The following is a 19,692-nucleotide window of genomic DNA, read 5'->3' as shown; positions in this document are numbered from 1 at the left end:
GTATTTTGGTGGACATTTTTATCTACGCCTATATAATTTTGCCAGGAAATACCCTTTTGTCAATCGTGGGATCTTTAACGTGCATACCCCAATGTAGTGTACACGAAGGGACCTCGGTTTATCGTCTCATCCGAAAGACTAGCACTTGAACCCACCACCTAGGTTAGGAAAGGGGGGGGGGGGGGAGAAAATTGCTAACGCCCTGACCCAGGGTCGAACTCGCAACCTCTCGCTTCCGAGCGCAAGTGCGTTACCACTCGGCCACCCAGTCCACTGCTGCAGACCACTGCTGCAGACCAAAACCAGAAGTCTGCTGCATACTCAACTTGACAACAGCAGTAATAAGACAAATGAGCAAACCGCGGAGATTACACTTTCGCTTTTGTTTTAGGAATAAACAAAAACCACAACCTGTTGAGGGGAAAACTATAGACGTCTGCCGCTACGCAGCACATTCAACTTGACAAGAGCAATAAGACGACAAATTGTGACGATTACATTTCTGCTACAGTTTTCTATTTCGGCACTTGAATTTGAATTAAAAAAACAACAAATACGCAATAAAGTAGTATACCTAATTCCAAAATCCGTCAATGATTGAATCTCACACAAAAACGAACCCTGATGATCGAAAACAAGAAGTCTCACTGCAGGCAAATCGCGACGATTACATTTCTGCCGTTTGACGATGCCAACGATGCAGACGAGTATCAGATTCAAACTGCGGGCCACGCCTGTCTGAGTCTCCGTTATCTTCGCAGAGACAACATCCAAGCCCCTATAGCTTGGTACTTAATATTGATCGCTGTTGTTGTTTTCTTGCCTACTACTTCTTTTCACTGTGTCACATTTGTTTATGACGTTTGCGTATATGATACGGTTAAGAGGTGTACTACTGTAGGGTATATCTTTTAATGTGAGCGAGGACGCTTCAGTTTGAGCACACGCACGCACCCCCTGGCCTAAAAAACACACACACACACACACACACACACAGTGACATCCACACACGCAGTAACACACACACACACACACAGTGACATCCACACACGTAGTAACACACACACACACACACACACAGTCGCTTATGACGAAGTCGCACGCTCGCAGTGTGTGTGTGTGTGTGTGTGTGTGTGCGTGCGTGCGTGCATGCGCGCGCGCATGCCTCAACACACCTGCTTCTGACGATGTTGCGCTCGTTCTCTGAGTATGTGCGTGCGTGCTGATGAGTGCTATGAAAGTGCACTCTCGTTATCACCAATCCACGATAGTGCGACCACGAACAACAGACTGATAACGACCGCTACAGGAATACAATCCCTGATTACAAGGGTCCACAGTCGGCAACCAAGACAAAACACTGACGTCGACAATACACTCAGATTCCCTTGATCTGGTCGATAACAAACATGTCTACCCGGACTCGTACTTGATGACAGTCAAAAGGAAAGATGCTTCACGGATGTGAGATTCACAAAGGCGGGTGTATAATGACAAGGGGGGGGGGGGGGGGGGGGAGAGAGAGGGGGCACACAACCACACACTCACCGTACCTGACAGGGGTTAAAACTTCTGAGTAAAATATGCTTCAGGGTTGAGAGATAAACAAAGACGAATATAAGAGTGACGGGTTGACATGTGAAAGGGGGTGGGGTGGAGATAGCACAGTGGTACCTGTGATAAAAGGACAGTCCTGGAACCAATCAAAAGTGCCCCCACATCACAGGTGGCCGTTCATGAGAATGATTCTTTTGTTAAATTTACGAAGGGACATCAAGAAGTGTCCTTTGTTGGGAGGAGTCCTCTCGTCGGTAGGGCCTGGCATTACCGGGGCCACTGTTAGTGTCACTGTGTCAACACGAGACGCCAAGACTGCAATACGTACAGTGTACTTAATCGTAAAGCGCTGGGCGAATAGTGGATTGGGGAGGACACCAAAAAAACAGGGTGCGGGTGGTGGTGGATGAAGAGACTTGGTTGAAACAGAGTTCTGTAACAACCACAAGATGCGATCAAGGTACCCGTACCCAAATGTCCTTCTTCCGTGTGGACAACATCTGCATCTCCGCCATCGAGAAGAAAGTGACACGCGGTGACACCACACAAAGTGCAGCCTTCAAACACACACATACCCGCGTATGGATCGGCATTCTATTCATTCCCACATGTCACGCGTTGAGAACAGGCTTTTGTCCGGGGGTATTGACCCCCGTCGTTGTTCTTTTCCGTGACACCGTGGCGAGAAACAATGCAATGTTTATGGGGAACACAGCGAACACAAAGTCCACTTTGCCCACTCGAGTGACTCATAGGTAATCGATCATTGTTCGAACTGAAAGTCCTTCGCGATTTTTATTTTTTTTTATTTTGATGGGAGGGGGGGGGGGGGGGGAGTATATTGAAAAAAGAAAATGAACAAAACAAAGCAACTACATACCAGTTTGCTTGCGCGGATCGACTGAAAATAGCATTGAACGATCAGAATGCTAAATCCTACAAACCTAATCGTGGTGAATGCACTGTACCACAATTTTTTGTAAAAATAATATTTATCAAACGGCGCGATTTCTTTAACTCTTTACTATTGAGCTTGAAAGTGTGGAACAAGTGTGCTGACGTACGTGTGTGTGTGTGTGTGTGTGTCTGAGTGTGCGCGTGCGTGCGTAAGTGCTGTGCGTTTTTATGTCTGTTTTGTACCCGCGCTTGATCGAATGCGTTCCACTTCCAATTAACGCTTTTAGAGTGTATCCTACCGAATTTAAATTCATGCCCGTGCACGCATGCTGAGGTTACTCCCAAGTTTGTTTCTTATGTTACACATCCCTATGCAAGCGCGCACACACATGCATACGCTTACACGCATCGCACAGCCAGTGCGTTTGCGAGTCCGATTCCGAACGAAGCAATCAGCAGAAATCAGCCTGGCGAACTTCTTGCCCAGCGCCAATGTAAGCGATGGAATAGATGCAGGGAGGAATCTTCATGCAAAGAAAATTCATGAGTGCTAACGTGACCACCGGCTTATTAGCATCTCCTTCGTTTCCTATCTGAGTGGACAGAATCAGGCAGCCGCATGCACGTGACTGTACACAAAGGTGGGGGGGGGGGGGGGTCGTGTGTTGGAAATGGGGAGAAGAGGGGGTGGGGTGGAGTGGGGGTGTTCAATTGCCAGGAAAGGGGGTGAATGTGGGAGTTGTCATCCCTGACAGTGCCTCCGGTTTGTTCGGTTTGTATGTTTCGGTACCCTATTATTCCCTCGATGGATAAATCGGGCGATCCCCACTCCCCCCTGCCGACTACAAAAAATGCCTTCCTGGACATTAAAATCATGACGTCAAGTCATATTCTGCTGTGCTACAAACAAATATATCTTTTTAACGTGATACCACTTCTGCATTGCAACGTCAAAAAAATAAAACGGAGGAATAGAAAGAGTGTCTGAAACTGCAGCCTGCTTGACTCCATCAAATGCTATTCCCCTTAAAATTGTAGTTGTTTTTCCGCACCTCAGTGCAGCAAAGTCTCAAACCAAAATAGCTGCATTCATAATAAAACACTCACGCTTTAATATTGAATTATAAGAATGTCATTTAGGGCATGCTTTTATTTTATCCGGTCATTGCGTTCATTTCTCTTTTTGGAACACAGCGTGTTGAAAAAGTTTCAACCACACACACACACACACACCGGCTAAACGCATATTTTATCAACATTATTTTGTTGAACACTTAGCACCCTTCTCAAATGTTGTACTGGTATTTTTGGAGGGAAAGGGGGAGAGTACAGTTGTTTACGAAACCAGAGGAGTACGTGTATTTTGAGTCGGCTGATGACCTTCTTAGAAGCCACATGTGTCTGGTAAAATGATACACATCTAACCTCTTTCCATCATGTTTTTTAAACTTCCATGGAACTTGATATACGGATGCAGGTGATGCGTCTGAGATCTCCAGAAAAATAGTTCCCCCGAAATGTGATCTATTGATGAAGGTTATTTGTTTCAAGAACTTATTTTTCCTGACCCTATATAGCATACGGGTAAGGTTACAAATATGAAAAGCCACATTTTTTCTCTCTCAGTCGAAGCTTGTCTGAGAAACACATTGACTGAAATCAGTAACAGAACATCGAACCAACTCTCTCTGTCCTCTGCCTGCCTGCCCCCCCCCCCCCCCCCCCCTTCACCGAGTCATCCAGAATTTACAAATCGACCACAGATTGTTGAACAGTTAAAGAGTAACAAAACTCCGAATCAAGTCTCTGTCTGTCTGTGTCTATCTCTCTATGTCTCACTATGTCTGTGTGTCTCTCTCTCCCCTCATACTCTTCAATACAATCATCCAATACAATACAACTTATTCCTAACTTCGCCAGATTCAAAATTCAATTCCTTGCTATTTTAACTCCTCCCTTTTTCTCTCGCAAAGGCCGAAAGTCAAAGACTTCTTCTTCTTGTCGATCACTCAGAAAGTCAAAGACAAAATAAACCGTTCAAAGCCTCCCATAAAAACAACATATGTTGTACCGAGAAATACCACATTGCAGGAGAATGGGATTTTATGCAGGATTCCGGAGGGAAAAAAATACGACATCTGAGTTCTGCCTTCTAGTCCAATAAAACGTTTCTTTCTTTCTCTGCGGTACTGTTTTCCTTTTTACATTTAGTCAAATTTTGACTAAATGTTTTAACATAGAGGGGGAATCGAGACGAGGGTCGTGGTGTATACTAGTGTGTGTGTGTGTGTGTGTGTGTGTGTCTGTCTGTCTGTCTGTGCGTGTGTGTGTGTCTGTCTGTGCGTGTGTGTGTGTAGAGCGATTCAGACCAAACTACTGGACCGATCTTTATGAAATTTGACATGAGAGTTCCCGGACTTTTTTCTTCTTTTTTTCGATAAATACTTTTGATGACGTCATATCCGGCTTTTTGTAAAAGTTGAGGCGGCACTGTCACACCCTCATTTTTCAATCAAATTGATTGAAATTTTTGTAAAGCAATCTTCGACGAAGGCCGGACTTCGGTATTGCATTTCAGCTTGGTGGCTTAAAAATTAATTAATGACTTTGGTCATTAAAAATCTGAAAATTGTAATAAATTGGTTTTTTTATATACAACGATCCAAATTTACGTTCATCTTATTCTACATCATTTCCTGATTCCAAAAACATATAAATATGTTATATTTGGATTAAAAACAAGCTCTGAAAATTAACAATATAAAAATTATGATCAAAATTAAATTTCCGAAATCGATTTAAAAACAATTTCATCTTATTCCGTGTCGGTTCCTGATTCCAAAAACATAGATATGATATGTTTGGATTAAAAACACGCTCAGAAAGTTAAAACGAAGAGAGGTACAGAAAAGCGTGCTATGCAGCACAGCGAAACCACTACCGCGCTGAACAGGCTCGTCAGTTTCACTCCGTTATGCACAAGCGGCGGACTACGGTCATTGTGAAAAAATGCAGTGCGTTCAGTTTCATTCTATGAGTTCCACAGCTTGACTAAATGTAGTAATTTCGCCTTACGCGACTTGTTTTTTCTTTTTTTTCTCTCTTTGTCATTACATTTAGTCAAGTTTTGACTAAATGTTTTAACGTAGAGGGGGGAATCGAGACGAGGGTGTGGTGTATGTGTGTGTGTGTGTGTGTGTGTGTGTGTGTGTGTGTAGAGCGATTCAGAGAAAACTACTGGACCGATCTTCATGAAACTTGACATGAGAGATCCTGAGTATGGTATCTCCAGACATTTTTTCCATTTTTTTTTATAAATGAGACTGTGCCAAAAGGTCAGGTGTCATGTCTACTGTCCCGAATGACACACGATTGCTGACATTTCACCATTGCCAACAGAATAAACAAATAAGAAATAGGTAGAAAATGAATGTGAAAACTGACTTTAATTGTTGATCAGTATTTTCTATACCACTAACAAATAATCTACTTGCACATAGCTGTTTGGCAAATGTATGTTGCATGGGACACACTGACATGAAAGTGGAAGATGTTTTTCCCTCTAGAGAAACTACATATCAAGTTACACTTTTTGTGCTCTTCCATTCCAGTTGGCAATCAATTGTTAACGCATGTTATTAGAAAAAATAGAACGAAAACAGATTAGATAGAATGAAAAATGTACTGGTGATGTCATTTGGGACATACTGACATGAAAACGTCACCTTTTGGCACAGTCTCAAATGTCTTTGATGACGTCATATCCGGCTTTTCGTGAAAGTTGAGGCGGCACTGTCACGCTCTCATTTTTCAACCAAATTGGTTCAAATTTTGGTCAAGTAATCTTCGACGAAGCCCGGACTTTGGTATAGCATTTCAGCTTAAGGCTTAAAAATTAATTAATGAGTTTGCTCATTAAAGTTGTCATTAAAATCGATTTTTCGCAAACAGATTTAAAATTGATTGCATCGTATTCTTTATCACATTCTGAATCTAAAAATATAATACATATGTCATGTTTACTCTTAAAATGTGATCACAATTAACGAAAATAGATTAATTAATCTTACGATTAAAATTTAAGAAATCGATCCAAAATTGATTTCATCTTATTCTTTATCATTTCCTGATTCCAAAAACATAATATATAGATATGATAGGTTGGATTCAAAACAAGCTCAGAAAGTTAACAAGAATACAGAAAAGCGCGCTTTCCTGCTTAGCACAATACGCTACCGCGCTAATCTGGCGTGTCAATATCACTACGTTTTGCACGTGGGAGGTGAGCGATTTCCTTCACGCGGGGATTGACGAAGCTGAACTGTCTTGATGGAAAAATACAGTGCGTTCAGTTTCATCCCGCAAGTTCGACAGCTTTACTAAATGTAGTAATTTCGCCTTACGCGACTTGTCTTTATTTTACGTTTGTCGATGTCAGTTCAAATTCGTTGCTAACAGGCAAACAGCGTTTTTCTTTTCTTACCCAAAGAGACTGTCTGTCCGAGAATAGATTTTATAATCGAAGGTAAACTGGCCACGTGACAGAGAGAAAGGAAAGGCCAAAAAAGTAAATGCTCCTAAAAAAAAAAGCGAATGGCAAAAGTTCAAAAGAATTCAATCAATACAGAAGAGGCAGGGACAAATCAATTGTATTTCTATAATTAGCGCCGTAATGAAAAACAGTTGACTCCTGCACTTTTGTTTTGTTTTTTGTTTTGTTTTTGTCCTAGCTTGTCTCTTCTTCCTGTTCTATTTTTCCGTTCTTCTTCTTTGGCGTCTCAAGGAACTAAAGACCTGCGCCACGGCCTGTGAGTGTGATGTGCAAGACATTAAAGGCACAGTAAGCCTCCTGTAAACCATCACAGATACTGTCAGGCTTTTACACACAGTACAAACACCCTTCCATTTGAACGCTCACCAAACGGGAACATCCTAGGTGCCCTACGTAAAGAGCGAGCAATTTTTAAAGAATTAATTTTGCGCCGATTGCTCAGAGACAATCGGACCGTGGTGCGTTTTGGCGCTAGACCTAACTTTTAAAATCTAAATAATAAATTGACAGCTTGTTACACAAACATTCTTAAATCATAAAAGAATTCTTTTTTCATCAAGACAAGATCAGTACAATTCGAAGTTTTGAAAGTTTGAAAAAAGAAAAGCCCAGAAGCAGGGTCACGCAAGGTCGTGGTTCTCGTAGCAGACGACGGTTTATAGGCAAAAGCCATCGCTAGAGTTCTTGTGAACCACAGCCGTTTGTTTCGTGCATAGTCAGAGGTACATAATAACGTGCTATTGCAGATAAGCTCACAGCGAGTTGCATTCAAATTACTAACTGAAGACTGCATTGTGAAAAAGGGAAACTGGATCACACGGGTTCACGATTTACTTTACTTTATTTGGTGTTTAACGTCGTTTTCAACCACGAAGGTTATATCGCGACAGGGAAAGGTGGGAGAAGGGATAGAGCCACTTGTCAATTGTTTCTTGTTCACAAAAGCACTAATCAAAAATTTGCTCCAGGGGCTTGCAACGTAGTACAATATATTACCTTACTGGGAGAATGCAAGTTTCCAGTACAAAGGACTTAACATTTCTTACATACTGCTTGACTAAAATCTTTACAAAAATTGACTATATTCTATGGCTCAGGGGTAAGATAAACCACGCAAAAAAAAATTCTTTGAAAATTGCTCGCTCTTTACGGAGGGCACCTAGGATGTTCTCAAGCGGTGAGTGTTTAAATGAAAGGGTGTTTGTACTGTGTGTAAAAGCCTGACAGTATCTGTGATGGTTTACGGGAGGCTTACTGTGCCTTTAAATCAAACTGCTACTCTGATTTTATGTACGATTAACAATCGTCAACCATCGAACCATCTATCTAACGTTCCACACACCAAACTCAGCCCAGATAAAACAACAGCAACATTCACCTTAGAAACTTACGCAACCCACAAAATAACATTGTCACAGACGTACCGCTCGTGCATCTCTTCGCCTACAGCACTGTCACACAATATAAAACGCCTGTCTCTAGCCTTCATCAAGATTCTCATCAATTCTACGATCCCACAATCCCTCAAAATCAGTCTCCCTGTCACCAAGAAAACATCAGGTTTACCACCATAAAGCCCATACTTTTAGTAAAAGAGAGGGTGTGAGTGAGAGAGAGAAAGAGAGAGAAAGAGAGAGAGTGAGAGAGAGAGTGAGTGAGAGAGAGAGAGAGAGAGAGAGAGAGAGAGAGAGAGAGAGAGAGAGAGAGAGAGAGAGAGAGAGAGAGAGAGAGACTTAACAAAAGATACAGAAGAAAAGAAAACCTCAGCAACTCCAAGCCGGCTATGATTGCTAATAAGCACAGCAGAGAATGGGAGACGGGACAGAAGCACAACTCTCTTGATTGGCAATAATACCCTCCTTGGTTTCCATTTCATCTGCAGACCACACCTCATCAGCTGCAGCTTAACAGTTCAAGATACCATCCTTCCAGTGTAAACGACCATTGAAAACACCACAGATGTGTACAGACTTTTACATGAGGAAAAGAGCTCCCTTTGCATTGGACACATACCAAAAATCAACAGCCTGGCTGATTCTTCTGCAGTGGGAATTCTTTAAAACAATTTGTTCATTTAAAATAAAAATACAACTAATTCCGCAGATTGACATTACCATGATGATTGGAGTCCGTTTCTAAAAAATTACAGCAAAAACTACCCAAAAAAATCCCAACTCTACACAGAAAACAGCCATACTCATTACTGTAGCCGTAGGAAGTATGCTTTTTTTCCCTGGAGGTAAAAGCATGGACGATTATCTACAAGAGAAGAAAGGCACCTTTAAACTAAAAGAATATATCTATCTCCCGAGTTTCTTTCCCCCTGTTTGTAGCGGAGCTCTTGTAGACACACACACCAAGCAACAGTCTTGTCTTACTCAGCATGCATAAGTATTAACTCAATGCCGTCCTACTGAGGAATAAACCAATACCTCAATGTTTTAAACATCCTTCCTTGTGGTACTTGTAACTGTTATTATATTACGCATAGTTTTATCAAGGGTGATTGACAGATCTACACCATCGCCATAGCCCATCTCTATTCAAGACACAAAAGGGTCATGATTACGAGAACTCCAGTCTCCAGACATCATTGATCAAAGAGCCATCGCGACATTGGAGTACAGACTTTCTCATCGTATCATACGACTCTGAAATAAAGAACTGAAACTGCTCTTGTCTCCCGCTCCCGTCTCGTTGACCCGTCGTCTCGGTCCAAACACATATTTCACATAGCTTTCATTTTGGACATACGTATATATATATATGTGAAAAAGAAATTCGAGTGTCAAACTCAAAGCACTTCCCAACTTCAGTCGCTGAATTTGACAAGTTCTAACTCAACATCAAAGAATAAACCACGTTGTCACCGCTACACACCCATGCACCCCCCCCCCCCCCCCAGGCCCCACCGCCACCCCCCGGTATCCCCCTCCATTCATCCCGTTTGTTAATATCAGGAAGTGTCCCTACAAATCATAGGGTGAACGACATGTTTGAAAGTCTCCCATTTTTGAAAGGCTTCTATTTTTGAAGACTTATAAAATTATTAAAATAAAATCTTCAGCCTTTGAAGCAGTCTCCTTTTCGCCTTTGACGTCCTTGAAATAAGATGCAGAGGCGGAAGCTCCGCCATTGATTTGTGGTTGGCACCGTGTAATACTGGACTAAAAGCTAATGACTCCTGGACTATTTCGGGAAAGCCCATTTCCATGGCTACCAACTAGAGGTTCTCTTATTTCTTTTGCGGTAGAGTCTAATGTTCTTTAAAAAGAAGGGGAGAGAGGGAGAGAAAGAGAGAGAAAGAGAGAAAAAGAAAGAGAGAAAGAGAAAGAGAGAGAGAGAAAGAGAGAGAGAAAAACAAGAGAAAGAGAGAGAGACAGAGAGAAAGAGAGACATAGAGAGAGAGAGAGAGAGAGAGAGAGAGAGAGAGAGAGAGAGAGAGAGAGAGAGAGAGAGAGAGAGAGAGAGAGAGATAATGAGAGAGAGAGAGCGAGTTATTATGAGTTATTTTCGCTAGATGATTTACATGTTTCGTTGTGTTTTGTTGTGGTTCTTACTCTGTTGGTTTAATCGGTTTGTTTTTTTGTTTAGTTTGTTTTTTCTCTTAATTTTGTGAGGTAGAGCTCTAGTTGATGAAGATGTGGTTTCTTTTTGTTAGTGTGTTATTTTTTTCTTTTGGTGTTTAATTAAATACACTGTTTGCTGTGCCTGCATGCACTCTCATTGTGCGCGTGACTTAATTGTGTATTTACACCCCCGGTATAGGGGTGTGTATAGGATTCGCTCCATGTGTTTGTTTGTTTGTTTGTGTTCGCATATAGATCTCAAGAATGAACGGACCGATCGTCACCAAACTTGGTGAACAGGTTCTATACATTCCTGAGACGGTCCTTACAAAAATTGGGACCAGTCAAACACACGGTTAGGGAGTTATTGGTGGATTAAGATTAAGATTAGGATTCGCTCCATGTGTTTGTTTGTTTGTTTGTGTTCGCATATAGATCTCAAGAATGAACGGACCGATCGTCACCAAACTTGGTGAACAGGTTCTATACATTCCTGAGACGGTCCTTACAAAAATTGGGACCAGTCAAACACACGGTTAGGGAGTTATTGGTGGATTAAGATTCTACAAGGACTTATAGAGGGACATATTAATGGTCAAAGGGAAATAACCTTCTCAGTTGGTGGCAGTGAGAATGGTTATTTCCCTTTGACCAACGGGGGTGTTTTTCCTACCTCGGAGAAATTTCTTGTTTTGTTTGCTTAAATGCCCTATGGGCCTAAAGCCGAAATAAAACCTTGAAACCTTGAGAGAGAGAGAAAGAGAGAGAGAGAGAGAGAGAGAGAGAGAGAGAGAGAGAGAGAGAGAGAGAGAGAGAGAGAGAGAGAGAGAGAGAGGGTGGGGTGGGGGCAGGGAGTTAGAGAGCAACCACAGGGTCTCTCATTACTTTGTCGTATCCTCTACTGTTCTTCAAGAAGATAAAGAAGAAGGCGTCGAAGTAGAAGACAGGGCGGAAGAGAGAGAGCTTCTTGCAGAATAACTTTATTTGAAACTCCTTCGGCCTTGCAAAAATTTAAAATTTATCACCGGTCAGCCATTGTTTCAATCGCTGTCTTCTTTGTGGTTTTTTTCTTCTCAAGAATGAATTTCTTTACTCTTTTTGACCGAACTTTCGCACCCGATCGCATTTCACCTGCTGAGACCCTGTCAGATTTGGAAACTGGGTTCTTGGTTTATTCTCGGGGCCAAAAAAGAACAGGTACTTCGATAAATCCGAGCAGACTTCCGAAACGTCGATCCTTTTTCCATTTTTAAAGGGCAGGAGCAGGTCGACAAGAGAGTCGTCTTTCTCCCGCCCGCAAGACTTTCCATTATACAATATAGAAATAAAAAGACCAAAAATGTCTGTACTCAAGTACATGTATACATAAGTACAGTACTTGTTGATCCTATGTATAACAAATTCTTTTTCTCGCGAGCAGTCGACATTATTCTCCTGTTTCTACAAGTTTTGGAATTTGAGCGTGGGCTTAGAAAACAAAAACAAAGGGATGCAATAAACAGTAAACAGTATATGTCTCTTCTTCGTGATAGCAAGGCTTTTTGTCTTACATAACAAGTGACTCTGCTTTTGTTTTTCTTGCTGCTCTTTTTGTTCCACCAAAGATGTTACGATGTAAATTTGGTCTGACCAATCTCATAGTGATCTAATGACTCGCAAGTATGAATGTCAGTTCTTTAATCTGACTTTGAGAAACCAATCATGATCTCAGGCTAAGAGCAAAAGCTTTTTCTTTTTGGGGGGATCTCAAACTCAAACGAAACTGTACGTGATCTCCACATTTAAGGAACTATCAATATCACTGTTTGCTCCAAGTCCAAGGGGAAGGCAACATTGCAGAAGCGTTCTTTTCCAAAAAGTTAAAAGATAGAGAGAGAGGGACAAAATTAACCGAAACAAGAAGGGCAAAGCCCATACAACTCACATGCTTGACCTTGACATGACCTTGACCTTGTTTGTTTGTTTGTTTATTTGTTGCTTAACGTCCTGCCGACTACGCAGAGCCATATCAGGACGAGGAAGGGGGGGATGAAGGGGGCCACTTGTCAAGCGATTCCTGTTTACAAATGCACTAACCCATTACTTGTGTCCCAGCAGGCTTTAGTAAAACTAAATTAATACCTACTGGAAGATTACCAGTTTCCAGTGTGTTAAAATAGGCTTAACCTATCTACTGCTGGACTTACATCAGAACACTAACAGATTAAACTATACATGAATCGCGAGACAAGCGGCAAGAGAAGAGATTTTTGGAAAAAATACAGGTGAATGAGCAAGAAGGCAGAAAAAGGAAAAGAATTCATGAAGAAAAAGAGAGCATGACAGGAAAGAGGAACCAAAAATCTACCTAACAGCAAACTAGAAAGCTCCTGCGGTTCCAAAAACAGGAGGGGCCTTTAATTTCATAACCGCAGTGCCCCACTGTGGGAGACCTTGACCTTCAGGGTCAAGGTCAAATAACTAAACCTAGCAATGACATCATACACTAAGAACTGCTTTACACATTTTTCCTACCAAAATACATGTGACCTTGACCCAAGGTCAAGGTCATCCAAGACAAAGCTGTTAATTCAAGACATAGGAAGTACAATGGTGCTTATTGGCTCTTTCTACCATGAGATATGGTCACTTTTAGTGGTTCACTACCTTATTTTGGTCACATTTCATAAGGGTCAAAGTGACCTTGACCATATGTGACCAAATGTGTCTCATGATGAAAGCATAACATGTGCCCCACATAATTTTTAAGTTTGAAACAGTTATCTTCCATAGTTCAGGGTCAAGGTCACTTCAAAATATGTATACAATCCAACTTTGAAGAGCTCCTGTGACCTTGACCTTGAAGCAAGGTAAACCAAACTGGTATCAAAAGATGGGGCTTACTTTGCCCTATATATCATATATAGGTGAGGTATTAAATCTCAAAAACTTCAGAGAAAATGGGAAAAATAGCTGTTTTTTAGACAACAGTTTTGGCCCCTGTGACCTTGACCTTGAAGCAAGATGCTATGTATGTTTTTTGGGGCCCTGTCATCATACACCATCTTGCCAAATTTGGTACTAATAGACTGAATAGTGTCCAAGAAATATCCAACGTTAAAGTTTTCCGGACGGCCGGACGGACGTCCGGACGGACGACTCGGGTGAGTACAGACTCACTTTTGCTTCGCATGTGAGTCAAAAAGACACATCTCAACAACAACAAAAGAAGAGATTTAAAAATAAAACATAAATTAAAAGAGGGAGAGAGAGAGACAGAGACAGAGAGACAGAGAGAGAGAGAGAGAGAGAGAGAGAGAGAGAGAGAGAGAGAGAGAGAGAGAGAGAGAGAAAACCACCCAAGTCCTAGTGTATGATGCGGTTAAAACGCTTCTAAGAGAAGAGGGGGGGAGGGGGAGAGAGTCACAGACCGATGACCCATAACTTTATTCCACTTTGAATTCAACTTTGACAAAGTGATGAAGTACTCCTAAAACACACCCTCATCCTCACTTGAATCCTATAACACTTTTCTCAAGCTGAAGCCGACCCCCCCCCCCCCCCCCCCCCCCACAATGGTGCGACAACATATGACGCAACCACCCATCCATTATCAGCACCGAAAATACCCTGGAAATCACTGGTACTGGTTAGCGACGCGCTGGTGTCACCATGGTAACGCAAGAGCAATCAAAGCGACGCACGCGGCAGATGCGACAATGATGGAAACAGGAAGGAAAGGGGGGAGGGTGGTGGTGAGGATGAGAGAAGACTATATTGGTTGGAAAGGGCGCTGTGGCGGGGTGGTAAGACGTCGGCCTCTTAATCGGAAGGTCGAGGGTTCGAATCCCGGCCGCGGCCGCCTGGTGGGTTAAGTCGGGGATGTCGTCTAAGGCTTCGGACATCAGACATAGACCGATTAAAAGGCTCAAATGTCCGATTCACATCGCCGCATGACGGTCAGATGTCCTATTGTTTTGAACTGAGCGCGGTCCTTGTTTTTTTCTTCGGACTGCGCATTATTTGATAATTTTCCTTTCGTTATAGAAATCTTCAAAAACTGACGTACTGAAGTTGTGCAGTGCAGATCTTGCATTTTCCGAACCGTTTGCGGTATGAGCCGTTTGCGTACACCCGTCTACACCACACTAAAGTTAGGAGTACGGGAGATTTTGTGTTTTGCACAAACTTATATTGTCCTATTAAAATGTCTGAAAGCAGTCAAATGTCCTATTGATGCCGAAGACATTTGTCCTATAGGTATGAATTTCTGGCAACATCCCTGTAAGTGTGGAGATTTTTCCGATCTCCCAGGTCAACTTATGTGCAGACCTTCTAGTGGCTTATTCCTCTTCGTGTGTATACGCAAGCACAAGACCAAGTGCGCACGGAAAAGATCCTGTAATCCATGTCAGAGTTCGGTGGGTTATAGAAACACGAAAATACTCAGCATGCTTCCTCCAAAAGCGGTGTATGGTTGCCTAAATGGCGGGGGTAAAAACGGTCATACACGTAAAATTCCACTTGTGCAAAAACACGAGTGTACGTGGGAGTTTCAGCCCACGAACGCAGAAGAAGAAGAAGGTTGGAAAGGGAGGGTTCGGGGCCAGATGCAGACCTTAAGTTGCCCCTCTCTGCGTGGACAGCCAACAGATCATTATAAAATCGTAAATATCGTAAACTTCGTGAAGAATGATTTGTCTTCTCCTATCTCACATGATGATGGAACTTCGAGGCAAGACGAGAAGAATGTTCTCGGGTGTGTGTATGGTGGGTGGGGGTGTCAATAGGAGACAGCATTCGTGTTTGGGGAGGGGGTGGGTGGTACTGGTAGAACACGCACGGGACACTTGGGGAGGGGGGAAGCTCTCCTCCTGCTTTCACCACCCCCCCCCCCTCTCCCCGATCCATTTCAACCACCCAGTGGCAAGTACATGTAGGTGTTGGGGGCAGGTGCCAACTACAAAATTTAAGTTAAATCTTAGCAAGCTTACCAAAAAAACTTCTTCTTTCAACTCCACTCCCCCCCCTCCCCTCTCTCTCTCTCTCTCTCTCTCTCTCCCTGCTAACAAGGATAAATACTTTTCGTATCACCATGGTAAGCTCATTTCCTCTCCTACACCCTTCATTTTCTCTCTTCCTCTCGCTTGTCACAGTAATTTGAATTCGTGTCTGTGAGTCTCTCCCTCCCACCCTCTCTCTCTATCTGACTAGCTGCTAACAAACAGGCATCCTCTCGTTGTAACCATGGTGACAAGAGAAAAGTCAAGGAGAGATTGTAGACACGAGACAGGAAGAATTCCTGATGTCTTCTGTGACAATGTAGGCAGAGGCAGTAAGAAGGGTAGCATTGTTTGTATGTGAGTGTGTGTCGGAGGGGGAGTTAGAACTAGAAATAGAACAGGGTTCTCTCTCCACAAATTCTAAGACAACGTTGAAACGATAAAAACAACCTATTAATATTATGATAATAATGCAAGTCACAAGACCCAATTCCATTCATTCAGTTTTCCTGTCAACTCTGCTCAGCTTCGTTGTGATAAGACTGGCAGAGTTAGTGCCCTTCACTTTGCTTCAGGATCTGGGCGGGGACGTAGCTCAGTCGGTAGCGCGCTGGATTTGTATCCAGTTGGCCGCTGTCAGCGTGAGTTCGTCCCCACGTTCGGCGAGAGATTTATTTCTCAGAGTCAACTTTGTGTGCAGACTCTCCTCGGTGTCCGAACACCCCCGTCTGTACACGCAAGCACAAGACCAAGTGCGCACGAAAAAGATCCTGTAATCCATGTCAGAGTTCGGTGGGTTATAGAAACACGAAAATACCCAGCATGCTTCCTCCGAAAACGGCGTGTGGCTGCCTAAATGGCGGGGTAAAAAACGGTCATACACGTAAAATTCCACTGGTGCAAAAAACACGAGTGTACGTGGGAGTTTCAGCCCACGAACGAAGAAGAAGAAGAAGAAGAAGAAGAAGAAGAAGAAGAAGAAGAAGAAGCTTCAGGATCTTTGAATTATGTGTGTAATTGAACATTATAATCTTATATCAGTTTTCTTCTTTCTCATACTCATTGACTATCTTTTGAATCATCATAAATCTGTCCAGGCGTTGACATCACGTGTAGAGGGATAGTCCTTAAATTTGTCTCCCAAGACACCTTACAGTGACATGACAGTTTGTCGTGAAGTTTTGCCTATATCTATGATAGCTGCATATTTATTCATATGTGCACACCTTGTTTTAGAGTTTTATGCACGATGTGACAGTGTATCCCTGTATGTTCTTTTTTTCTTTCTTTTTTTTAAAGAAAACAGAGAATATTTTAGTTGTTTGGATTTCTGTCACCATGCTCCACTGCAGTAGACTGCTGCTCAATTAAGCACATGCTGGTGCCTTGTAAGCATGGGAAACACTAGGCCACAGATATCAGAATGGTGCAAATGCTAATCATCATGGGTACAAAGATCTCTCGCGGGCGATTACAAAACGTGTCACTTCTCTACTGCCCTCTACTCGATTTGTCACTTCTCAACTGCCCACTCAACCCCCCCCCCCCCCCCCCCTTCTCACTTTGAGAAGGACCCAGGACTACCACCAATCATAGACCATTTATCCTATTATGCACCAATTAAGCCCTGACACATTGGCTAGACAGCTACCCCCCTCCGCCTCACTTGACCTCACATCACCCCTCCAGTGCCACTAGCCGCTGGCGATTGCATCAGCAGTCAAAATAACTACCCACGCCCCACTCCCTCCCCCCTCTCTGTGCTATTCACTTCACTTCACCCCCTCTCTTATTGTCCTTCGCTGGCCAGTCCTTGAGAGACTTTCACATGTTGTGTAAGAAAGTTTCCTCTCAGGTAAAATTCGGTCATTGACCCCGGGTAAGGTCAGTGTCTCTAAACTGGGACAGGCAGCTGTGTTCAGATTGCAAGTACATGTACCGGTCATTGACCCAGGTCTCAAGGCCAACCGGCTATTACAATGCATTTGATCTGACCGCCCATCCAGAGCAAACATAGTTCCCCTCTGTATTTTTCCTTTGATGTGCCAGCTATGTACCACTGATCCAGTTTCTGTGAAATGGATACTCACGGAGATGGTTTTCTAAAATATGTTAACACCAGCTTTGCTGACCAACCTAGTACAATAAGTGACAGTACTACTGCTGTCAACTATTTCCCTTCAACTAAGGAAGTAAACAAAACGATCCAATTATATGTAATAAAGAAGAAAAGACAGCTTCAACAATAGGATAAGGGGATGCAACTCTGCAACTCTTCTGAATCAAAAGCATAAAGCTCACCTGTAAACAATTCTAGGATCAGGAAATCTGAAAATCTTTTTGTTTTCATTAGGAAATAGAAATGAAATATAATGCTTTTGATTATTTATGACTAAAGCTGTGGTAAATGTGGCTGGTAATAATGCAACTTTCATACTTCTGCTTAATCAAACAGTAACATCAACAACACACATAAAGAAAAAGAAAACAACCAAGAAAGTAACTTAGAAAATATTTTGTAGTCAGTTTTTTACCCCTTTTTTCACACAACAAAAAACAATTTAAAAAAAACATTTTGCTGATTTACCTTTTTTTTAATTTAAAATTTAAGTGTGTGTGTATGTGTGTGTGTTTATGTGGTAGGTAAAGTTCCATAGTAATTTAGTTTGTTAATTGTGTGGTAGGGGGTACATAAAGGGAGTAACTTTCAGCGAGGTTTAGTGTGTGATTGTGTGATGGGGTGTAAATGTTTTGATTTCTTGTTTCTTTGTGGTGGCTTTTATTTTCAAGTCTTTATCAAAACAAGGTTAATTATCATTATATTAAATAAAACATTACATTTTTGTCATCAAGTCTTGCTTGTGTTTGTGGTTGTTAATATTAGTGCAAATCCACATGTATGCATTATAAGTATGAATGTACGTGTTTTGTGTATGTGCTTAGCGCGCAACGAGCCACTGAGGTGGTTGTAAGAAATGTGGGCTGGTTGGGGGCCAATTGGGATTTTGTGGGGCCGGTAGCAAAAAAAGTTAAGGTACACCCCTGAAGTCATTCAGTCACGATCTTTCCAGTGGGCAACCTTTCCATTTTTAGCAGCAGGTGAAAATACCCCTTTCGTTTCCCACCAAGAGGTACAGTGAACCTCTAATTTAGTCAAAATAAATTGAGGAAGTCAAGAACTGTACCACCACCAGTACCTGACTACCAGTCCCGTGTCTAAAAATAACTTACCGCCTACAGGTAACAGGACTGTCCAGAGGACACTTTTTTTTAAAGTGACACTTAGTGACTTACAGTCACAAGATAATTCAATCTGAACTCTGCTCCCAATTTAATGCAATGAGAATCTGACTTACAGTTACAATTCTAAAAAAAAGTCACCACCCTCCCTACCTGTACGTTTAGTGTGCTTGTGATGGAATATATACTTTAAGTTTAAAGGTACGTACAAAGGTGTGCTTAGCACAGGTCTGCGTGTGTACGTGTGTGTGAAAAGTGGCGATTCTATGTCTGCTGGCCAAAGGCAAACAATGAATCGAATGGTCAGTAGTACAGCAGCACTAGTAGTAGTACAGAGGGTTATGATGTTCAGGGGCGTTCCATCCCAATTTACGCTCATCATAGTCAACAAATCACATATTAGTCTGTGCATTCAGGGTTTCTGAAAGGAAACAATCTTACAAGCAGGTTGACGTACACATCGGACATCGACCCTGTCTGTATCGGACTTGTAAACATTGACAAAAATGCAAATGGGATGTTATGGGGTGGCCTCAAAATGGGTCACAAACATTACATATTCTGCACAACAAAGAATTATACGATCTCATAATAGATAAGTGCAACGTTGGGTCAAGATCAAAATGAACATAATCAAAAGCGAAAATACAGACGGATAAGGTAGATTTTAAGTAAAATTACCTGTCATTTGGAGGTCTTCCAGACATTCTCAAGTTTCCGCCATTACAGGTTCGAGGTGAATAAGTAAATAATGTATGAATTTTCTGCAACGTCTATTTTAATTTTCTCTATATGATTCATTTTCCAAATATTAAATGATGTTTTGTAGAAGTCATTATTTGTATGGTCTTTCTAATTCTGTCCTGTTTAGTTTTAAGTGCGGTACTCCGTTGTT

At 42.1% G+C, this 19,692-nt stretch overlaps 1 long non-coding RNA gene across 1 annotated transcript in view; it reads right to left on the bottom strand.

The window, feature by feature from the left end:
- LOC138977390 (uncharacterized) overlaps window positions 1-13,791 on the bottom strand; it is a 108,123-nt gene extending 94,332 nt beyond the window's left edge. The window contains exon 1 of the long non-coding RNA XR_011459257.1: window positions 12,526-13,791. This is a non-coding gene — a long non-coding RNA (uncharacterized lncRNA). The remainder of the gene's footprint in view (window positions 1-12,525) is intronic.
- Between the last annotated feature and the right edge of the window lie 5,901 nt (window positions 13,792-19,692).

Source organism: Littorina saxatilis, linkage group LG9 (assembly GCF_037325665.1).
Source record: "Littorina saxatilis isolate snail1 linkage group LG9, US_GU_Lsax_2.0, whole genome shotgun sequence".
In the NCBI taxonomy this organism is placed as follows: domain Eukaryota; kingdom Metazoa; phylum Mollusca; class Gastropoda; order Littorinimorpha; family Littorinidae; genus Littorina; species Littorina saxatilis.
The sequence above is the reverse complement of the archived record's forward strand: the minus strand, read 5'-3'. Positions and strand labels throughout refer to the sequence as shown.